The following is a 22,827-nucleotide window of genomic DNA, read 5'->3' as shown; positions in this document are numbered from 1 at the left end:
AGATGACGACTTCCGAGTACAGGACAACTGAGGACAGGAACGACCGGGTACAGCAGGACTGGAAACACTCTCAGCAAACAGATACAGCATGCAGGAAGCTATTACCGGCGTCTGTGAGAAGCCCAGGAAGTGTACTTAACAGGGAGTCCTCCAATCAGCTGTTCAGAGGCTGATTGGATTAAATGCCGTGCAGCTGCCTTGCTGCACGGCCAGGAAACAGGTGCCCTATTAATTTAAATGGACCCAGCAACGGGGAACGCGGTCCGCCAGTGGCGTCCCCGTTGCTAGGGTCCGTGCGGCTCCGTGCGCCCGGCGTCTAGCGTTGCCAGGGAGCCGGCGGCTGTACGCGCACGGCGTCCCTGGTTGCTAGGCGCCGGGCCGCACCGACGAGCGGACCCAGGCGCCTAACAGTACCCCCCCCTTGAGGAGGGGTCAAGGAACCCCTAAAGCCAGGTTTCCGAGGAAATTCCCGAAAAAATGCCCTCTTGAGCCTCGGGGCATGGAGATCCTTATCCAGGACCCAAGACCTTTCCTCTGGACCATAGCCCTTCCAGTGCACCAGAAAATAAAGCCGACCCCGGGACAATTTGGAATCGAGAACCTTCTCCACCAAGAACTCCTGATGTCCCTGTACATCTACTGGTGATTTCCCCTGAGAGATCTTCCGAGGAAATCTACTGGAAGAAACGTATGGTTTCAACAGGGAGCAATGGAACGTATTTCCGATTCGGAGAGCTCTTGGTAAACGTAACCGGAAAGCAACTGGATTGATTTTTTTAATAATATGAAATGGTCCAATAAATTTGGGGCCCAATCTAGCTGAGGTTTGTCGAAGTCTAATGTTACGAGTCGACAACCATACCCTGTCTCCCACCTTAAAAGTGCAAGGACGCCGGAGCCTGTCAGAAAACTTTTTCTCTCGAAATGCCGCTTTTCTGAGAGCAAGGTGCACTTTTTTCCAAATGACTCTGAGATGAGAGGTTAAGGTTAGCGAGGAAACAGAGGAATGTTGGAAAAAAGAATTAGCTCTGGGGTGAAAACCAAAAACTGAAAAGAATGGAGACACATTAGTGGAGGAATGACAAAAATTGTTGTAAGCAAACTCCGCCTGTCACGATCCGGGTATCTGGACGCCATTACTTACCCTTCAGATGCCTCCTAAGGCGGGCTCAGCGTTCCAGGACCGGATTCCGCTGTTCCTGAGTTTCCACATACAGAGTGGTCTTTTCATCAGCCGCGGCCTCCGCTGTGCCCGCGTGGTTAAATGTGCATCTATCAGCCTGGCGTCTCCTGTCTCCGGTGGCCGGCGCCGCCATTACTGTTTCCCAGACCACATGGATTACAAACCAAACTTCCCTCCAAGTGTCTGCATGGGCGCAGCCATCTTGGATTCTGTCATCTGATCATTTCCACCAATCTGCTGTCTGTGTTGTTGATTTGCATAATTGCCTAGCCAACCCCTTCCTTGCTGCAGGTATAAGTAAGCTGTACCTGAGCAAGGAAGACGTCAGTGCTTTGGTTGTCAAACCTAGTTCCTGTTTGTCTCTCTTCTATGATTGTCTTCCAGGTTCCAGCTCCTGTCTCAAGACTTCCACCATAGAGACCCGCACCAGCATTCCACCTGCGGTGTAGCCTGACTCTCCAATCCATTGTGGATTTATCTGTTTCCAGCTACAACACTACCTGCTTCCAGCCTCAGCTTCCAGCAGAGTACAGCTTCCCTTAAAGGGCCGGTGTCCTTTCTACACTTTACCACTCTCCACCGGAATTATTATTTCTCCGCTCTCAAGTTCTACATTTCAGTTCACATTTCATCGCTCCCAAAGTTCATTTATTATTTAACTGGTTCCAGCCAGTATCCACTCCGTGCTAACAACAGTCTGGTTCCAGCCAGTATCCACAGCAGCTGTTTTACCTTCAGCAACCCAGCTCTTCCTGGAACACCAGCTGGTATAATCCTGGGTTATCTCCATTGCTACAGCCGGGCCTGGTAAGGACTTTCCATCTAGAAGATCATAAGAACTATCTCACACTACCAGTGCCCTGTGGCTCCTGCCATGCTGTAGTACTCAGGAACTGTATTTATTCTTTGCTGACTTTTACGTTTTCTTTTATTGCTGCTGTGATGCGGAGTTGTCATAATAAACATCATTGACTTTTATCTAAGTTGTCGTGGTCACGCCTTCGGGCAGTTATTATTCATGTTACTTACATGTCCAGGGGTCTGATACAACCTCCCAGGTTCCGGTACATCTCAGCCCCTACAACTGAGGCTGCCTCCCGTCAGCTCAGGCCCTCAGTTGTGACAGTAAGCACTGACCTAATGAATCCAGCCGGAGACCAGGATCAAGCGGCCAGGCCGATGCAAGAACTGGCAGCCCGACTAGAACATCAGGAGGCTGCACAGGGCCACATCATCCGCTGTCTCCAGGATCTCTCTACTCGGCTGGATGGGATTCAGACAACTCTCCGTGGATCAGGCGCGTCTGGTGCGTCAACCACAGTGACTCCAGCTATAACCCCACCCACCTTACCCATTTCTGCTCCACGTCTTCATCTTCCAACGCCAGCAAAATTTGACGGATCTCCAAGATTCTGCAGGGGATTTCTCAACCAGTGTGAGATTCAGTTTGAGCTACAACCTGGCAATTTTCCCAGTGACCGTACAAAAATTGCCTACATTATTTCTCTTCTCAGTGGCTCAGCCCTTGATTGGGCATCACCGTTATGGGAGAGGTCCGACACCCTGCTATCTTCTTACACTGCATTTGTGTCAACATTCAGGCGCATCTTCGACGAGCCAGGCCGGGTAACTTCAGCTTCGTCTGAGATTCTCCGTTTACGCCAGGAATCACGTACTGTAGGACAATATCTTATACAGTTCCAGATCCTGGCATCCGAACTGGCATGGAACGACGAGGCCCTGTATGCTGCATTCTGGCATGGTTTATCCGAGCGTATTAAAGATGAGTTAGCTACCAGAGACTTACCCTCCAAGTTAGATGAGCTAATCTCACTTTGTACGAAAGTTGACTTGCGTTTCAGAGAGAGAGCAACTGAGCGTGGAAGATCATCTGCTCCAAAATCTTCTGCTCCTCCTCCTCGCCAACTGTCACCAACTACAGATGAACCCATGCAAATTGGCCGTTCCCGTTTAACTCCTGCTGAGCGCCGAAGACGTCTCTCCGAGTTTCTCTGTCTGTATTGTGCAGCTCCGTCTCACACCATTAATGCCTGTCCCAAACGTCCGGGAAACTCCAAATCCTAGCTCGCCAAGGAGAGGGCCGGCTAGGAGTAATGATCTCCTCTCCATCTCCTCAAGATTGTAACCTCCCAGTCTCGCTTCAAGTTGCTCAACGTTATCAGAACGTCATTGCCCTCCTGGATTCCGGAGCAGCTGGGAACTTTATTACTGAAGCCTATGTTAAACGGTGGTCCCTACCCACCGAGAGACTTCCTTCGTCCTTTTCCTTAACTGCTGTGGATGGCAGTAAAATTTTTGATACAGTTATTTCTCTAAGGACTCTACCAGTTCGTCTGAGAGTGGGAGTTCTTCATTCCGAACTTATTTCATTTTTAGTGATTCCAAGAGCCACACATCCTGTGGTCCTGGGCCTTCCATGGCTCCGTCTTCACAATCCTACAATTGATTGGACGACTACGCAAATCCTGGCATGGGGTTCCTCCTGTACTAAGACATGTTTGTTTAAAGTGTTGCCTGTCTGTTCTTCCTCCCCCAGGTCGTCTGATGTTCCACCTCCTCCATATCAAGATTTCACGGATGTGTTCAGTAAAGCTTCTGCTGATATCCTTCCTCCTCATAGAGAATGGGACTGCCCGATTGATCTCGTTCCAGGGAAGGTTCCACCTCGAGGCCGAACTTATCCGTTGTCTCTCCCCGAGACACATTCTATGGAGGAATACATTAAAGAGAACCTAGCAAAGGGGTTCATTCGACCTTCTTCTTCTCCAGCCGGCGCAGGCTTCTTTTTTGTAAAAAAGAAAGATGGTGGTCTGCGGCCGTGCATCGACTACAGAGGTTTGAACGACATTACCATCAAGAACCGCTATCCTTTACCCCTGATTACTGAGCTCTTTGACAGAGTTAGCGGAGCTACCATCTTTACAAAGCTGGACCTGAGAGGTGCATACAATCTCATCCGGATCCGTGAGGGTGACGAGTGGAAGACCGCATTTAACACCCGTGACGGACATTATGAGTACCTCGTCATGCCCTTCGGATTGAGCAATGCTCCAGCTGTCTTCCAGCATTTCGTCAATGAGATCTTCAGAGACATTCTATACCGTCATGTCGTGGTCTATCTAGATGATATCCTCATTTTTGCCAACGATTTAGAGGAACATCGTTTCTGGGTAAAGGAGGTCCTGTCCCGTCTCCGTGTCAATCATCTCTACTGCAAATTAGAGAAATGCGTCTTTGAAGTCAAGTCCATTCCGTTTCTAGGGTACATTGTGTCCGGTTCCGGACTAGAGATGGATCCTGAGAAACTACAAGCAATCCAGAATTGGCCGGTACCCTTAACCCTCAAAGGGGTCCAGAGGTTCTTAGGGTTCGCCAATTATTACCGAAAGTTTATACGAGACTTTTCCACCATTGTGGCGCCTATTACTGCTTTCACCAAGAAGGGTGCTAACCCGTCCAAGTGGTCTGAAGAAGCCATGCAAGCTTTTCATCTTTTAAAACAGAGGTTCATCTCTGCACCTGTCCTGAAACAGCCTGACATCGACTCTCCTTTCATCTTAGAGGTGGATGCCTCCTCCGTTGGAGTAGGAGCGGTGTTATCTCAGAGGGCTAAAGATGGTCATTTACATCCTTGCAGTTTCTTCTCACGGAAGTTCTCCCCAGCGGAGCGCAACTATGCCATTGGCGACCAGGAGTTGCTAGCCATCAAGCTCGCTCTAGAGGAGTGGAGATATCTGTTGGAGGGAGCTTCTCATTCAATCACCATCCTTACAGACCACAAGAACCTTCTATATCTAAAAGGCGCACAATGTCTCAACCCTCGTCAGGCCAGATGGGCACTTTTCTTTTCCAGGTTCGACTTTAAACTCCAGTTCTGTCCGGGCTCTCAGAATCGCAAGGCCGATGCCCTTTCCCGCTCATGGGAGCAAGAAAATGAGTCAGAGTCTTCAGACAAGCATCCTATTATAAATCCGTTGGCATTCTCCACGGTAGGGATGGACTCTACGCCCCCATCAGGGAAAAGTTTTGTGAAGCCGACACTAAGGAAGAAGCTCATGCATTGGGCCCATGCTTCCCGTTTTGCCGGACATACAGGTATCCAAAAAACCCTGGAGTTTATCTCTAGGTCCTATTGGTGGCCAACTCTGAAAAAGGACGTTTTGGAGTTTATTGCATCTTGCCCAAAGTGTGCTCAACATAAAGTATCCCGCCAGTCGCCTGCGGGGCAACTGGTTCCACTATCTGTTCCCCGTCGACCATGGACCCATTTGTCGATGGATTTTATTACAGATTTGCCCATGTGCAACAAGTTCAATACCATCTGGGTGGTAGTTGACCGGTTCACCAAGATGGCACACTTCATTCCTCTCACCGGTCTTCCGTCAGCTTCCAAGTTGGCTCAAGTATTCATACAAGAGATCTTCCGACTCCACGGTCTTCCAGAAGAAATTATCTCAGATCGAGGAGTTCAATTCACAGCCAAATTCTGGCGAAGTTTATGTCAAGTCCTCCAAGTCAAGTTAAAGTTTTCCACGGCTTACCATCCTCAGACCAATGGTCAAACTGAGAGGGTGAATCAGGACTTGGAGGCCTTCCTCCGCATCTATGTGTCCTCCTCTCAAGATGACTGGGTTCAATTACTTCCCTGGGCCGAGTTCTGTCATAACAACCAGTATCATTCTTCATCTTCTTCAACACCATTCTTCACCAACTTTGGATTCCACCCTAAAGTCCCTGAGTTCCAACCGCTTCCAGCAACTTCTGTTCCCGCAGTGGATATCACCTTGCATCAGTTTGCCAATATCTGGAAGAGCGTACGATCAGCTCTGCTCAAGGCATCGTTCAGGTACAAGAAGTTTGCGGATAAGAAGCGTCGAGCAGTTCCTGCTCTCAAGGTGGGTGATCGGGTATGGTTATCCACGAAGAATTTGAGGTTAAGAGTTCCCAGTATGAAGTTTGCACCTCGCTACATCGGTCCTTTCAAAATTGATCAAGTCATCAATCCTGTTGCTTACAGACTCCAGTTACCTCCCTTCTTAAAAATACCCAGGACATTCCATGTTTCCCTGTTGAAACCGCTAATCTTGAATCGGTTTCATTCCTCACTTCCACCAACTCCGAAAGTCCAAACTCAACGAGGCGTTGAGTATGAAGTGGCCAAGATCCTGGACTCACGTCACCGTTACGGTCAACTTCAGTATCTCATTGACTGGAAGGGCTATGGTCCTGAAGAACGCTCTTGGACCAATGCCTCTGACGTCCATGCTCCTGCCTTGGTCCGAAATTTCCACGCAAAGTTTCCTTTAAAGCCTAAGAAGTGTCCTGGGGCCACTCCTAAAGGGGGGGGGTGCTGTCACGATCCGGGTATCTGGACGCCATTACTTACCCTTCAGATGCCTCCTAAGGCGGGCTCAGCGTTCCAGGACCGGATTCCGCTGTTCCTGAGTTTCCACATACAGAGTGGTCTTTTCATCAGCCGCGGCCTCCGCTGTGCCCGCGTGGTTAAATGTGCATCTATCAGCCTGGCGTCTCCTGTCTCCGGTGGCCGGCGCCGCCATTACTGTTTCCCAGACCACATGGATTACAAACCAAACTTCCCTCCAAGTGTCTGCATGGGCGCAGCCATCTTGGATTCTGTCATCTGATCATTTCCACCAATCTGCTGTCTGTGTTGTTGATTTGCATAATTGCCTAGCCAACCCCTTCCTTGCTGCAGGTATAAGTAAGCTGTACCTGAGCAAGGAAGACGTCAGTGCTTTGGTTGTCAAACCTAGTTCCTGTTTGTCTCTCTTCTATGATTGTCTTCCAGGTTCCAGCTCCTGTCTCAAGACTTCCACCATAGAGACCCGCACCAGCATTCCACCTGCGGTGTAGCCTGACTCTCCAATCCATTGTGGATTTATCTGTTTCCAGCTACAACACTACCTGCTTCCAGCCTCAGCTTCCAGCAGAGTACAGCTTCCCTTAAAGGGCCGGTGTCCTTTCTACACTTTACCACTCTCCACCGGAATTATTATTTCTCCGCTCTCAAGTTCTACATTTCAGTTCACATTTCATCGCTCCCAAAGTTCATTTATTATTTAACTGGTTCCAGCCAGTATCCACTCCGTGCTAACAACAGTCTGGTTCCAGCCAGTATCCACAGCAGCTGTTTTACCTTCAGCAACCCAGCTCTTCCTGGAACACCAGCTGGTATAATCCTGGGTTATCTCCATTGCTACAGCCGGGCCTGGTAAGGACTTTCCATCTAGAAGATCATAAGAACTATCTCACACTACCAGTGCCCTGTGGCTCCTGCCATGCTGTAGTACTCAGGAACTGTATTTATTCTTTGCTGACTTTTACGTTTTCTTTTATTGCTGCTGTGATGCGGAGTTGTCATAATAAACATCATTGACTTTTATCTAAGTTGTCGTGGTCACGCCTTCGGGCAGTTATTATTCATGTTACTTACATGTCCAGGGGTCTGATACAACCTCCCAGGTTCCGGTACATCTCAGCCCCTACAACTGAGGCTGCCTCCCGTCAGCTCAGGCCCTCAGTTGTGACACCGCCAAAGGAAGAAACTCGGACCAATCATTCTGGAGTTTGGCTGAGTACAAACGCAAATACTGTTTTAATGATTGATTAACTCGCTCGGTCTGCCCGTTGGATTGGGGATGATAGCCGGATGTTAATGACAATTTCATCTTTAATGAGGCACAAAAAGACTTCCAGAATTGCGCAATGAATTGTGGACCCCGATCAGAAACAATATCAGTGGGCAACCCATGAAGTCTGAAAACATGGCGGAGAAACAAAACAACCAATCCCTGGGCAGATGGCAGTCGGGGAAGAGCAATGAAATGGGCCATCTTGCTAAAACGGTCCACTACCACCCATATGACTCGGAATCCGGCTGACAGAGGGAGGTCTACCACAAAATCCATGGAAATATGAGACCATGGCCTGAGAGGAACATTTAAGGGCATAAGTTGCCCGATATGCAAGGAACGGGGAACCTTATGCTGTGCACAGACCTGACAAGAAAAAACAAACTCCTTAATGTCTTTAGAAAGACCAGGCCACCATACTGAGCGGGAGACTAATTCCAAAGTCTTAGAGATCCCCGGATGCCCGGCAACTTTGCTATCATGAAACTCAGTCAAAACAGTAGCTCTCAAAAACTCAGGGACGTAAAGACGACCAGCAGGAGTATTTCCAGGAGCTTGATGTTGAAGCTGCTTTAACTGGGTAAACAAATCTTGTGTGAGGCCTGCCCAAATGACTGAAGACGGAAGTATGGGAGTAACAGGACTGTTATTATGAACTGGAAGAAAACTGCGTGACAGGGCATCCGCCTTGGTATTCTTGGAACCTGGCCTAAAAGTGATAATAAACTTGAAACGAGTAAAAAATAAAGCCCAACGAGCCTGCCGGGCATTCAGCCGCTTAGCTGATTCGATGTACTGAAGATTTTTGTGGTCAGTCAATACTGAAATGGTATGTGTTGCTCCCTCAAGCCAATGCCTCCACTCCTCGAAAGCCCATTTAATAGCCAGTAACTCCCGGTTACCAACATCGTAGTTGGATTCAGCAGATGAGAATTTCCTGGACATAAAGGCACAAGGATGTAGTTCCAGAGAGTCCGGATCCTTCTGAGATAGGATAGCCCCCACTCCAACCTCCGAGGCATCAACCTCAACAATGAAGGGCAATTCTGGGTTGGGATGTCTGAGGACTGGAGCTGAGACAAAAGCTTGTTTCAAGGCCTGAAAGGATAACTCAGCTTCACGTGACCAGTTGGTAGGATCCGCTCCCTTCTTAGTCAGTGCCACAATGGGAGCAACCAGGTCGGAAAAAGAATGAATAAATCTTCTATAATAATTCGCAAACCCTAAAAAGCGCTGAATTGCTTTTAAGTTGGTGGGTTGCGCCCAACTAAGGATGGCTTGGAGCTTCTTAGGTTCCATACAGAATCCCCGAGGGGAAATAATGTACCCTAAAAAGGATACCTCCGTGACATGAAACTCACACTTCTCCAGCTTGGCATATAGGTGATTTTCACGTAATTTTTGAAGAACCTGACGCACCTGGGTAACATGTTGTTCAATTGAGTCAGAATAGATCAGGATGTCGTCTAAGTAAACGACCACGAATCTTCCTAGAAAATCACGGAGCACATCGTTAATAAGATCCTGGAAAACTGCCGGAGCGTTAGACAAGCCAAACGGCATCACCAGATACTCGTAGTGACCCGACTGAGTACTTAAAGTCGTCTTCCACTCATCTCCCGACTTGATTCGGATGAGGTTATACGCTCCCCTCAGGTCAATTTTAGAAAAAATCACAGCCGAACGCAGCTGATCAAAGAGGACAGAAATCAGCGGCAGAGGTTAAGTATTTTTAACTGAGATCTTATTCAGGGCTCTAAAGTCAATGCAAGGTCTGAGTGATCCATCTTTTTTCTCCACAAAGAAGAAGCCTGCACTTAAAGGGGATTTAGATGGCCTGATAAATCCTTTCCCTAGGCTCTCCTTAACATACTCATTCATGGCCGCAGTTTCTGGCCCGGATAATGCATATAACCTTCCCTTTGGCAATGTGGCACCAGGAATTAGCTCAATAGCACAATCATAAGGCCGATGGGGAGGCAGAATGTCCGCATTGCCCTTGGAAAACACATCAACAAAGTCCTGGTATTCCACGGGAATGAGTTCGGGAATGGCAGCAGCTATTCTGACGGGAAACGTAATACATTCCTTATTACAGATGGTACCCCATTGTGAAATCTCCCCCGACTGCCAATCAATGATGGGATTATGAAAGGCCAGCCAAGGGTGACCCAGAACCACTGGAACTGCTGGGCAATGGGTAAGGAAAAACTCGATCTTTTCGGAATGAAGAGCTCCTACCGTAAGTAGTATAGGGGGTGTACGGAGGGAAATAACCCCATTGGACAAGGGACTCCCATCTAAACCATGCATGGTGATACACCTACCCAAGGCTAACTGAGGAATACCTAAGGCTTTGGCCCACGTTAAGTCCATAAAGTTCCCTGCAGCTCCACTGTCAACAAAAGCCGACACCGAAGAACTGAGGCTGCCAAAGGAAACTTTAGCTGGGACTAAAAGGGAGTTATTCGAGGAGATAAGCTGCAGACCAAAGTGAACCCCCTCACAATTCACTTGGTCGAGGCGTTTCCCGACTTGTTCGGACAATTACGGGCAAAATGTCCCTTACCCCCACAGTACAAACAAAGACCAGAGTTTTGCCTTCTGGCTCTTTCTTCTGGAGACAGCCGAGAGAGACCCATCTGCATGGGCTCCTCTATGTCCTCAGGAATGGAAAATACACATGGAGTAGACCTGAGAGGTGCTCCTTTTTCAGCCCTCCGCTCTCTGAGACGACGATCAATCATAATAGAAAGCTCCATGAGTTTATCGAGAGTCTCAGGAGCGGGATACTGAAGGAGACTGTCTTTTATAGACTCAGATAAGCCGAGGCGAAACTGACTGCGCAGGGCTGGGTCATTCCAGCCACAGTCGTTCGACCAATGGCGAAATTCTGTACAATAAACCTCTGCAGGATTTCTACCCTGTCTGAGAGCGCGTAACTGACTCTCAGCGGATGCCTCTCTATCAGGGTCATCATACAAAAGCCCTAAAGACCCCAAAAAGGCGTCTACTGACAACAATGCCGGATCCTCTGCTTTTAAACCAAAAGCCCAGGTCTGAGGATCCCCCTGGAGCAAAGAAATAATAATTCCGACCCGCTGAGATTCAGTACCTGAGGAGATCGGTCTTAAACGAAAATAAAGTTTACAGGATTCTTTAAAATTAAAAAACTCCTCCCTATCACCAGAAAAACGGTCAGGCAAGTGCATTTTTGGTTCAGGGACTACCCTCGGGGAAGTTCGTAAAAGATCTTCCTGGGACTTCACCCGAAGGGAAAGATCCTGAACCATCTGAGTAAGTTCTTGAATCTGGCTGACTAGGAGCTGGCCAGGATTTGGCCCTAAACCTGTGGGATTCATGAGGCCGATAACTCTTACAAAACTGAATAAGGAAAAAATCAAACCCTGTTTAATTTTAAGTTTTGGTATGGCCGGTAATAATGTTATGATTCCAGTACTCCTGACCGGAGGAGATCTAATGACAATGGCCAGAGTACTGGAAGGGGAATGCTCGTTACGGGAGCTAGAAAGACTAGTTGCCCCTGGCGCCCTAACTCTATTGTCTCACCCGTGCTATCAAAAATCCCTTGCGAGACTATGGTTTCTTGAGCCCCTGGCAGCCACGTTTGAAAGGCGGATTATGTCTGCCCAACTCCGGTGCCCCCCGGTCTTAGTGAGAGACAAAGGGAAATCCGAGGCAGGATGATGACAAGAGGACCTCTGACTGACAACAGGCCAGGGGCAACAAGCTAACTAACCAAACCAGAAGTATGCGCGGAAAAACCGGCAGATAAAAGGACAACCAAAATCCACTAGTCCGTTACTCCTACCCAGCACCGCTGGATACCAGAGTGGATCTGTGGGAACGGAATCCTCCGCAAAAGCTCCGGAACACAAATGATAAATAATAAGTAATAAAGCGGCCAAGCCGCAACACACGGCTACGCCGTGACTCACGAACACCACTGGATGTTTAAAGGTGCTCAGTCAGGACTCCAGGAACAGATGACGACTTCCGAGTACAGGACAACTGAGGACAGGAACGACCGGGTACAGCAGGACTGGAAACACTCTCAGCAAACAGATACAGCATGCAGGAAGCTATTACCGGCGTCTGTGAGAAGCCCAGGAAGTGTACTTAACAGGGAGTCCTCCAATCAGCTGTTCAGAGGCTGATTGGATTAAATGCCGTGCAGCTGCCTTGCTGCACGGCCAGGAAACAGGTGCCCTATTAATTTAAATGGACCCAGCAACGGGAAACGCGGTCCGCCAGTGGCGTCCCCGTTGCTAGGGTCCGTGCGGCTCCGTGCGCCCGGCGTCTAGCGTTGCCAGGGAGCCGGCGGCTGTACGCGCACGGCGTCCCTGGTTGCTAGGCGCCGGGCCGCACCGACGAGCGGACCCCGGCGCCTAACACATTCTCAAGAATGAAGCAGTCTAAGCCACAGTCTAATAAGGAAATGTGTAGTAGATGTGGAAATACTCACAATCCTAAAATGTGCCCTGCTTATCGTAAAACCTGCATGAAATGTGGTAGACTTAATCACTTTGACAAATGCTGTAAAATTAAAAGTAAAACAACCAAAGTGCATGCTGTTAAACAAACAGATGAATTCTTTGTGGATTGCATTGAACTTTGCAGTGCAGATAAGAAAGAATGGATTGTCCCTTTAACTGTGAACGAGATCGTCATTCCCTTTAAGCTTGATACTGGCGCGCAGGTGAATTTAATATAATTTCAAGACTATAAGACTTTTAGAGTAAAACCTAAAATTCATCCAGCCAAAGTGAAAGTTACAGGGTACACTGGGGAGGAAATTCCTGTGAAAGGTACATGCTTAGTGACACTGAAATATAAGGGACAACAGTTTAAAACATCTCTACTGATTGTGGATAAAAATGTGCAACCAATTCTAGGATTAAGTTCCTGTGAGAAACTAAGGACAAAAGTGAAGGTTCCAAAAGTCTGATGGATGAAGAGATAGAAGCCTATGTTAATTTGATCGTAGCTTCTCTACCAGTGTCTCTTGCAAGACAAGAACAGATTAGGAAAGAAACTGAGACAGATGACACAATGAAAGTGTTGAAAGATATCATTCTGAAAGTTTGGCCAGCAGAAAAACATGCGTGCCCGCTGTCTATCCATGATTATTGGATGTACCGCAGTGACCTTACAGTTGTCGATGGTATTATTTACAAAGGCAATAGGTTTGTCATACCTGCACGACTAAGAAAAACTATGCTGTGCAAGATACATGAAGGCCACTTAGGAGAAGAAAAATGTAAGCGGAGAGCGCGTGAAGTTATGTATTGGCCAAGAATGAACCAAGACATAGCACAGACTATAGCTACATGTGAATTATGTCTTACGTATAGACCGAAACAAGTCGAGCCACTGAGTCCTCACGCAGTGCCAGAGAGACCGTACCAGAAAGTTGGCGCAGATTTGTTTGATTGTAATGGGAAAACGTACATTGTCGTGACTGATCATTACTCTAACTACCCTGAGGTGAAGACACTACATACAACTACTAGTAAAGCCGTAATCAATTGCATGAAGTCAATCTTTGCAAGGCATGGTGTTCCTATGGAAGTGTTCACTGACAATGGTCCTCAGTTTTCCAGTGCTGAATTTAGACAATTTGCTGATGAGTGGGAATTTGTCCATACTACGTCAAGTCCCCACTATCCATGCTCAAATGGATTGGTGGAAAGTTCAGTAAAAACTGTAAAGAGTCTCATGAAAAAAGCTCAAGAAGGTAAAGAAGATTTCTACAATAGTCTTTTAATCTACCGCAGTACACCTTTACAGAATGGACTTTCTCCTGCACAAATGCTGATGGGAAGGAGGATTAGAGCAAATCTCCCGATACATGATGAACTGCTTAATACACATAACTCAGCGTTGGTCAGACTGAGTAAGGAACGTCAACAGGCGAAACAGAAACTGTTCCATGACAGGCGAGCAAAAAGCTTATCTGATCTAAAATCGGGTGACCAGGTCCGTCTCAGAGATCACGAGAAAGGTATTTGGGTGCAGAAAGGTATTGTGCAAGCACAAGTAGCACCAAGATCTTATACTATACGTACAGAGCGTGGAACGGAAGTAAGAAGAAATCGGGTGGATTTAAGATCTCAACCTAACCATAATGAAGACAACATGACTGAAGAATACCCTTCATCTGACATGTATGATGATTCTCATAATGGTGAACAAACCACGATTCTAGAAAGGTCCAACATGGTAGATGAAACACAGACTGTGTATGAAAGACCCAAAAGGGAAATACGCAGACCTGAGAGACTCATTGAAACGTGTTAGATGATGTTCTTAATATGACGTTGTTAATTGTTGCATTGAAGCGTACAGGGCTTATCTTTAAAGAAAAGAGGATGTGATGTTAGTGTATTAGAATGCTTAATATTTGTAGACACTACCTTAGTAATATGTGTAAGCCTGAATCTTCAGTGATGATCCCTGGGACCAGGGAGATGCTGGGAAGTGGGTGGTCCAGTGTGCAGTGTGCCTGGAGTTGGTGATGGAATAAACAGCACAGCAGTGAACTCACATGTCTCTGTGTCCTGATGACTGGATTTACAAACGTATGAACAAAACAGCAAGCTGCCAAGTGAGGGGCAGGAGAAGAAGGAGGAGTAGGGGGAGTAACTAGTGATCACCCCGCCAGCAGAGGAGGTGTAAGTTAACTCCAGTATAGCACTGCATCAGCACATAGCACATTCCTAATGAGGGACACTTGACAGATATTAGCCCCAGGAGTAAGCCAATGAAGAACACAGCGCCAGCCACCTCTTAGTATTGCTGCTGCTGCTGCAATTTTAGTTAGTACCGATTTCCCCATACACCTATACCGAGAGACTGAGCAAAGGCAATAGGAGGCTGTAGTTTGGACACTACTTATAAAATAGGATTTTACTTATCTAACGGTAAATCCTTTTCTTGTAGTCCGTAGAGGATGCTGGGGTCCACATTAGTACCATGGGGTATAGACGGGTCCACTAGGAGCCACTGGCACTTTAAGAGTTTGAGAGTGTGGGCTGGCTCCTCCCTCTATGCCCCTCCTACCAGACTCAGTTAAGAAACTGTGCCCGAGGAGACGGACAACTTCGAGAGAAGGATATTACACAGATAGTGGCGAGATTCACATCAGTTCACACATACAAGGCAAACCAAGCTTATCAGTTTGAAAAATCTGCAACACCTGAACAATATTACTTAACCAAGTAACAAAACAGTACTTAACCAAGAACTAAAAAGTACTGAACTAAGTAACCACTGCAGGATCACGAAGCACTGGGCGGGCACCCAGCATCCTCTACGGACTACGAGAAAAGGATTTACCGGTAGGTAATTAAAATTCTATTTTCTCTTATGTCCTAGAGCAGTGGTTCCCAAACTGTGTGCCGTGGCACCCTGGGGTGCCGCGGGACAGTTGCAGGGGTGCCTCAGGTTGGTGCTCCAGGACCAATTCAAACTATTTATTGTCAATGTAATAGGCAAAACTAGTGCTTGTGGCTGCCAATCATAAAATATGTGAACAAATAGAAGTGAATCTTGTCCCTTGCCACAGAACTGTACCTAAGGATGACATCTAAACATACCGTATATACTCGAGTATACTATAAGTCGACCCGAATATAAGCCGAGGCACCTAATTCTACCACAAAAACCTGGGAAAACTTATTGACTCGAGTATAAGCCTAGGGTGGGAAATGCAGCTCTAGCCGTACACAGCCCTCAGTGCCAGATATGCCCTCATACTGCCAGATATGCCCTCATACTGCCAGATATGCCCCCACAGTGCCAGATATGCCCCCACACTGCCAGATATGCCCCCACACTGCCAGATATGCCCACAGTGCCAGATATGCCCCACAGTGCCTGATGTGCCAGATATGCCCTCATGCTGCCAGATATGCCCTCATGCTGCCACATATGTCCCTCATGCTGCCACATATGACCCTCATGCTGCCACATATGCCCCTCATGCTGCCACATATGCCCCCTCATGCTGCCAGATATGTCCCCTCATGCTGCCACATATGCCCCCTCATGCTGCCAGATATGCCCCCTCATGCTGCCAGATATGCCCCCTCATGCTGCCAGATAAGTCCCCTCATGCTGCCAGATACGTCCCCTCATGCTGCCAGATATGTCCCCTCATGATGCCACATATGCCCCCTCATGCTGCCAGATATGCCCCCTCATGCTGCCAGATATGTCCCCTCATGCTGCCAGATATGTCCCCTCATGCTGCCACATATGCCCCCTCATGCTGCCAGATATGCCCCCTCATGCTGCCAGATATGTCCCCTCATGCTGCCAGATATGTCCCCTCATGCTGCCAGATATGTCCCCTTATGCTGCCAGATATGCCCCCTCATGCTGCCAGATATGCCCCCTCATGCTGCCAGATATGTCCCCTCATGCTGCCAGATATGTCCCCTCATGATGCCACATATGCCCCCTCATGCTGCCAGATATGTCCCCTCATGCTGCCAGATACGTCCCCTCATGCTGCCACATATACCCCCTCATGCTGCCAGATATGCTCCCTCCCCAAGTGCCAGGTATGCCCCACAGTGTTGTTACTTACCCCTCCGTCGATCCCGCGCTGTCTTCTGGAGGGACACGAAGCGCACAGCACGCGCCTCTCCTGTGTCCCTCCTGCATCTTCGGCGGCCGCGGCAGGTCTATTAAAGGAAGTGCCGGTTCGTGATCAGAGGTCACGAACGGGTACTTCCTGTAATAGAACCGCCGCTGCTGCCGCCGGAGATGCAGGAGGGACACAGGAGAGCCGCGCGCTGTGCGCTTCGTGTCCCTCCTTCACACTGCTCTGCCTCTACCTGTCACTGACTCGAGTATAAGCCGAGGTGGCTTTTTCAGCACAAAAAAAAGTGCTGAAAAAGTCGGCTTATACTCGAGTATATACGGTAATTTACTTAATTTAATATTTCTTTCTAAATTTCTCAATAAGAAACGTTTGGCCTAGGGGTGCCGTGAAATAAAATCTGTTATTCTAGTGTGCCGTGATTCAAAAAGTTTGGGAACCACTGTCCTAGAGGATGCTGGGGTCCACATTAGTACCATGGGGATGTACCAAAGCTTCCAGAACGGGAGGAAGAGCGCGGAGGCTCCTGCAGAACTGATTGACCAAACTTCAGGTCCTCAGAGGCCAAAGTATTGAACTTGTAGAACTTTGCAAACAAGTTCGACCTAGACCAAGTAGCCGCTCGGAAAAGCTGTAAAGCCGAGACACCCTGGGCAGCCGCCCAGGAAGAACCCACCTTACGAGCAGAGTGGGCCTTAACAGACATAGAACACGGCAATCCTGCCGTAGAATATGCATGCTGGATAGTGAACCTGATCCAGCGAGAGATCGTGTGCTTAGAATCAGGACACCCAAGTTTCTTGGGATCATACAGGACAAAGAGTCCGATTTTCTGTGACGAGCAGTCCTCTTCATATAGATTTTCAGAGTCCTTACAACATCCAAGTACTTTGAAGAAATTGAGGAGTCAGTAGCAACTGTGCACCACAATAGGTTGGTTGATATGAGCTCAGCTCTATCTTCATGGAAGACCAAGTAGGAGCTCTTACAAGACAAAGCCCCCAACTCCGACACACGCTAGCAGAAGCTAAGGCCAACAAAGTGACAGCCTTCCACGTGCAAAATTTGACCTCAACCTCCAGTAGAGGTTCGAACCAATCCGATTGGAGGAACTGTAACACCACGTTAAAATCCCAGGGCGCCGTAGGCGGCACAAAGGGAGGCTGGATGTGCAGAACCCCTTTCAGAAAAGTCTGAACCTCAGGGAGGGAAGCCAACTGTTTCTGGAAGAAAATGGATAGGGCCGAAATCTGGACCTTTACGGATCCCAACTTCAGGCCCGTATCCACACCTGCTTGCAGGAAGAGGAGAAACCGTCCCAGTTGAAACTCCACTGTAGGAAATTTCTTGGACTCACACCAAGATACATATTTTTTTCCAAATACGATGGTAATGTTTAGACGTTACTCCTTTCCTAGCCTGTATCAGGGTAGGAATAACCTTGTTCGGAATGCCCTTCCGAGCTAATATTTGACGTTCAACCTCCATGCCGTCAAACGTAGCCGCGGTAAGTCTTGATAAGCGAACGGCCCCTGCTGCAGCAGGTCCTCCCGAAGAGGAAGAGGCCTCGGCTCTTCTAGCAGTAGATCCAGAAGATCCGCTTACCAAGCCCTTCTTGGCCAGTCTGGAGCAATGAGGATTGCCTGAACTCTTGTTCTCCTTATGAGTTTTAGAACTCTTGGAATGAGTGGAAGTGGAGGAAACACTTACACCGACTGGAACACCCACGGAGTCACTAGGGCGTCCACCGCCATGGCTTGTGGGTCCCTTGACCTGGAACAATACTGCCGAAGCTTCTTGTTGAGATGAGAGGCCATCATGTCTATTTGAGGTACACCCCAAAGATCTGTTACCTCTGTGAACACTTCCGGATGGAGTCCCCACTCTCCTGGATGGAGATCGTGTCTGCTGAGGAAGTCCGCTTCCCAGTTGTCTACTCCCGGAATAAAGATTGCTTGACAGTGCCAACGCGTGTTTTTCTGCCCAGATGATTATTTTTGTTACCTCTGACATTGCAGCTCTGCTCTTCGTTCCACCTTGTCAGTTTATGTAAGCCACCGTCGTTACTTTGTCCGACTGCACTTGAATGGCTCGATCTCGCAGAAGATGGGCCACTTGGAGAAGACCGTTGTAGACGGCTCTTAGTTCCAGAATGTTTATTGGAAGGCTGGATTCCAGGCTTGACCACCGTTCTTGGAAGGTTTCCCCCTGAGTGACTGCGCCCCAGCCCCGGAGACTTGCATCCGTGGTTAGAAGGATCCAGTCCTGAATCCCGAACCTGCGGCCCTCCAGAAGGTGAGGTAGTTGCAGCCACCAGAGGAGTGAAATCCTGTCTTTCGGCGACAGACGTTTCCTCTGGTGCATGTGTAGATGAGATCCCGACCACTTGTCCAGGAGATCCAGTTGGAAGGACCGAAACCTTCCATACTGTAGAGCCTTGTAAGAGGTCACCATCTTCCCCAGAAGGCGAATGCACTGATGAACCGAAACCCGGGCTGGCTTCAGGACCTCCCGGACCATTGTTTGTATCACCAACGCTTTCTCCTCCGGGAGAAACACCCTCTGCACTTCCGTGTCGAGGATCATTCCCAGAAAAGACAACCTCCTGGTCGGCTCCAGATGTGATTTTGGAATGTTCAGGATCCAACCGTGTTCCCTGAGCAGACGAGTCGTGAGAACAATGGACTGCAACAACGTCTTCTTGGATGATGCCTTTATCAGCAGATTGTTCAGATATGGGATTATGTTCACCCCCTGTCTGCGGAGGAGAACCATCATCTCGGCCATCACCTTGGTGAACACCCTTGGTGCTGTGGAGAGACCAAATGGCAGTGCCGGAAATTGATAGTGACTGTCTAACAGTGCAAATCTGAGATAAGCCTGGTGTGGCAGCCAAATCGGAATGTGGAAGTACGCATCCTTGATATCCAGGGATACCAGAAACTCTCCCTCCTCCAGACCTGAAATCACTGCTCTGAGAGACTTCATTTTTAATTTAAACACCCTCAGGTAAGGGTTTAATGATTTCAAGTTCAAAATTGGTCTGACCGAACCATCCGGTTTTAGTACCACGAAAAGGTTTGAATAATAACCCTTGTTTTGCATATGAGGTGGAACTGGGACAATGACCTGTGACTTTTCCAATTTTTGGATGGCTTCCTGTAGGATAGCCCTGTCTGTCAGCAAAGCTGGCAAGCCTGATTTGAAGAATCGGTGAGGCGGGAGTTATTGAAACTCCAGTCTGTACCCCTGGGACACAATATCCTGTACCCAGGGATCCAGGCCGGATGACACCCAGACGTGTCTGAAACGTCTGAGTCTCGCACCCACCAACCTGTCCTCCAGGCTTTGTGGTCCACCATCATGCTGAGGATTTTGAGGAACTAGAAGCAGGTCTCTGGTCCTGGGAGCCTGCGGGTGCAGGCTTTTTGGATTTTGCACGACCACCTCTAAAGAAAGTGGCAGGAGGCTTGGACTTTTTTGCCTTAGCGGTCCGAAAGGACTGTGGCACAGCTGAAGGAAATGGTTTCTTCGTAGAAGGTGTAGCAGAGGGAAGGAAAGGTGACTTACCCGCGGTTGCCGTGGAAATCCACGCATCCAACGCTTCCCCAAATAGAATGTACAAACAGAAAATACAATCACAGTGTGCTACCAATGGTGTAGGAGCAGCCTTCCACTAACACAGGAACCTTCACCAAGATTCCAAATTATGCATGTACAAAGAAAATGGAAAGCGGTGGGCGCAACACCATATGATCCTTACATGAAAAGGTCTGCGGACTGAAGGATATGCTCTTAGTCCTATAACAGGGGCTTAGTGGATCTGAAGTGATTTTTCTCTGTTTGTCCTTCCAAGGTATAGTTCTTATCTCGGTAAAAAGAGACAGATCATCGAACAGACCAATTTGACAAAAGACCACAGATTTATTCACACTAAGCACTCACAATGGCACAAACAAAACAAGCATGTAACCACATAAAAGTGGATGTGGGGATGGCTTGACGCGTTTCGGACTTGGAAGTCCTTCTTCAGAAGCAGTTTCTGAAGAAGGACTTCCAAGTCCGAAACGCGTCAAGCTAGTGGCGTTCGTGTGTAAAGGGTGTTGCTGTTTGACCTGGATGATCGTTCTCCTTTGATGTACTGTGGAATCTGGATCTTCCAGTGCCTCTTGGGAGGGTAACTTGAGACCAGATGCCAGCCACCCCCACATCCACTTTTATGTGGTTACATGCTGCTTTTATTTGTGCCATTGTGAGTGCTTAGTGTGAATAAATCTGTCCATTGTATCCAAATCCTCTAGTAATGTGCCTGACCACTTTACTATGGCTTTAGAAATCTATGCACAGGAGGTTCCGGTGGGCGGGGCATCTCGCATGGCTGCTTTTTAGAAGGACTCCTCTTAGGGAACTATCTGAAGCCATTCACCCGCTTTTGCCCTCCCCACACGCTTGCTTGCGTGCACTATACATTGGGACACTGTGGGGCATGATTTGAGACCCTTTTGGAGCCTTTGACTCCAATACTTCACTGGAGCCCGGCCACCGGTACGGGTGGCGTGCATGATGGCCCGACCTGCAAGCATTGCCGTGATCCTCCCTCCCCCCTCTACAGCACCTGGAGCCTTTCCGATTCCCCCCTTGTCCTTCCGTCCCGCAGCACCGGAATAGCCAGCCGCGGCTTATAGTACCGAGACCCGTTCTAAGCGGCTACGCTGGGCAACACCTGGAGCCTGTCTGATTCTCCCCCCTGTGCCTCCATCCAGCAGCAGAGGAATAGCCGGCCGCGGCTTAAAGTACTGAGACCTGCTCTGAGCGGCTGCACTGGGCAACAGTGATGTCTCTTCACCAGCAGTGCTCCTGCTCCCCCCTGCCGAGCTTAACTGGTTGCCGAGGACCACACGCCGCTCTGACCTGAAGCGCTGGAGACCGCGGATCACTGCCTCCTGCTCTGGATGTTACACTGGGTGAAGTGGTGGGAGACGCCAGCCTGCTTCACAATGCTGTGATTCTTCACCCTTGGTGATCCAGCTTACTGGCCCTGTGCTGTCTGTGCCGGGTGGGGAGGTGGGCTGGGCTTCTAACAGGGTGTGGGACTCATCACTACTGCTCCCAGCGGACCTGCATTGTGATGGGAGCAATTTACTGGGAACCTCTGGGCCTGTCCTGGAGCCTTATAACACTGCACTGACTGTGTTCCTTTGTGTGATAGACTGCTGTTTACTTGGGTGAGTGTTCCTTCAGCCATCATTGACTGCCCATTGACTATCCTTGTGGGTTGCTGTTTTCTGCTCTGCCCCTTCCCTGGCACATCCTGCCCAGTGATTGTGTCATCCAGCCCCTGGATCAGCCTTCTGCTCTCCCTGCCAGCCACTAAGCCCCCCTTCCTGCCCCGTCTCTCACTGTGCTTGACTATTCCATGTTGCTTCTCCACGTCGCATTCTAACAAATGTGTGGTGTGGAACTCTCTATGGACTTCTGTCTTGCTCGACTGGGAGAAGTTCATTATCTCCACTGTTCCTGTGCTGGAGAGGATCTGCATGTGTGGGGTTTTTTTGTTAATGTGATTTTACTTAGGTTCATTGCCACCTGTTGGTTAAGTGTCATATTCATACTGCCATATTAGTTAATCAGCTTATCTGCACTGTTCATTTACTGCTACCTGATATCTCGAGTCTATTTATTGGTTCTCAAATGTAGTTTGTGTATCGGCATCACAAGAGCATACGCTTCTCCGTTAGGGGTATAGTTTCCTCATATACAATTTGTTTATCTGTAAGTTTAATTTCTGTTGCCGTCTGCTATTACCAGTGACTGCGCTGTATTCATACAATTCTTCTGGGGTATTCTCTAACCCTCCCCTCAGTTGCCATGAGACGTGGTTCCTGCTCACTTACAGATTCCTTGACCCTTACTGAGTCTGGCACTTTGTGACTTTTTCCCTTCACGTAGGGACTATATTGTGGAAGGATCATGTTTTTGCTTCTGTAACTTACTACTGCCGCCCGCCTGGGTTTTTGTCTGTATTTTATAGCTTATCAGGTGATCGCTAGCCCTTTAGTTGAAGACACCTGCCCCCACCCTCATTTCTCTCCAGGTTTTTTTTGTTTTGTTTTTTAGGGCATGGACAAATATATTAATAAAACCATGCCCCCCAAACAGTCGAGCTCTTATACTAAAACGGGAAAGGGTAAGGGTTCATCACAAAAATCTGTCTCCCCCTCCCCCTCTGGTTCTGATCCGGGACCGTCTTGCATGCCTGGAGACAGACCCCCTCCACTTACGGCAAAAAAGATCTCTGATTTCCTGATGCCTCTTATGGACAAACGATTTGATGATCTCCA

This window comes from Pseudophryne corroboree, chromosome 10 (genome assembly GCF_028390025.1).
Source record: "Pseudophryne corroboree isolate aPseCor3 chromosome 10, aPseCor3.hap2, whole genome shotgun sequence".
NCBI lineage: Eukaryota > Metazoa > Chordata > Amphibia > Anura > Myobatrachidae > Pseudophryne > Pseudophryne corroboree.
This window is presented reverse-complemented; position numbering follows the sequence as displayed.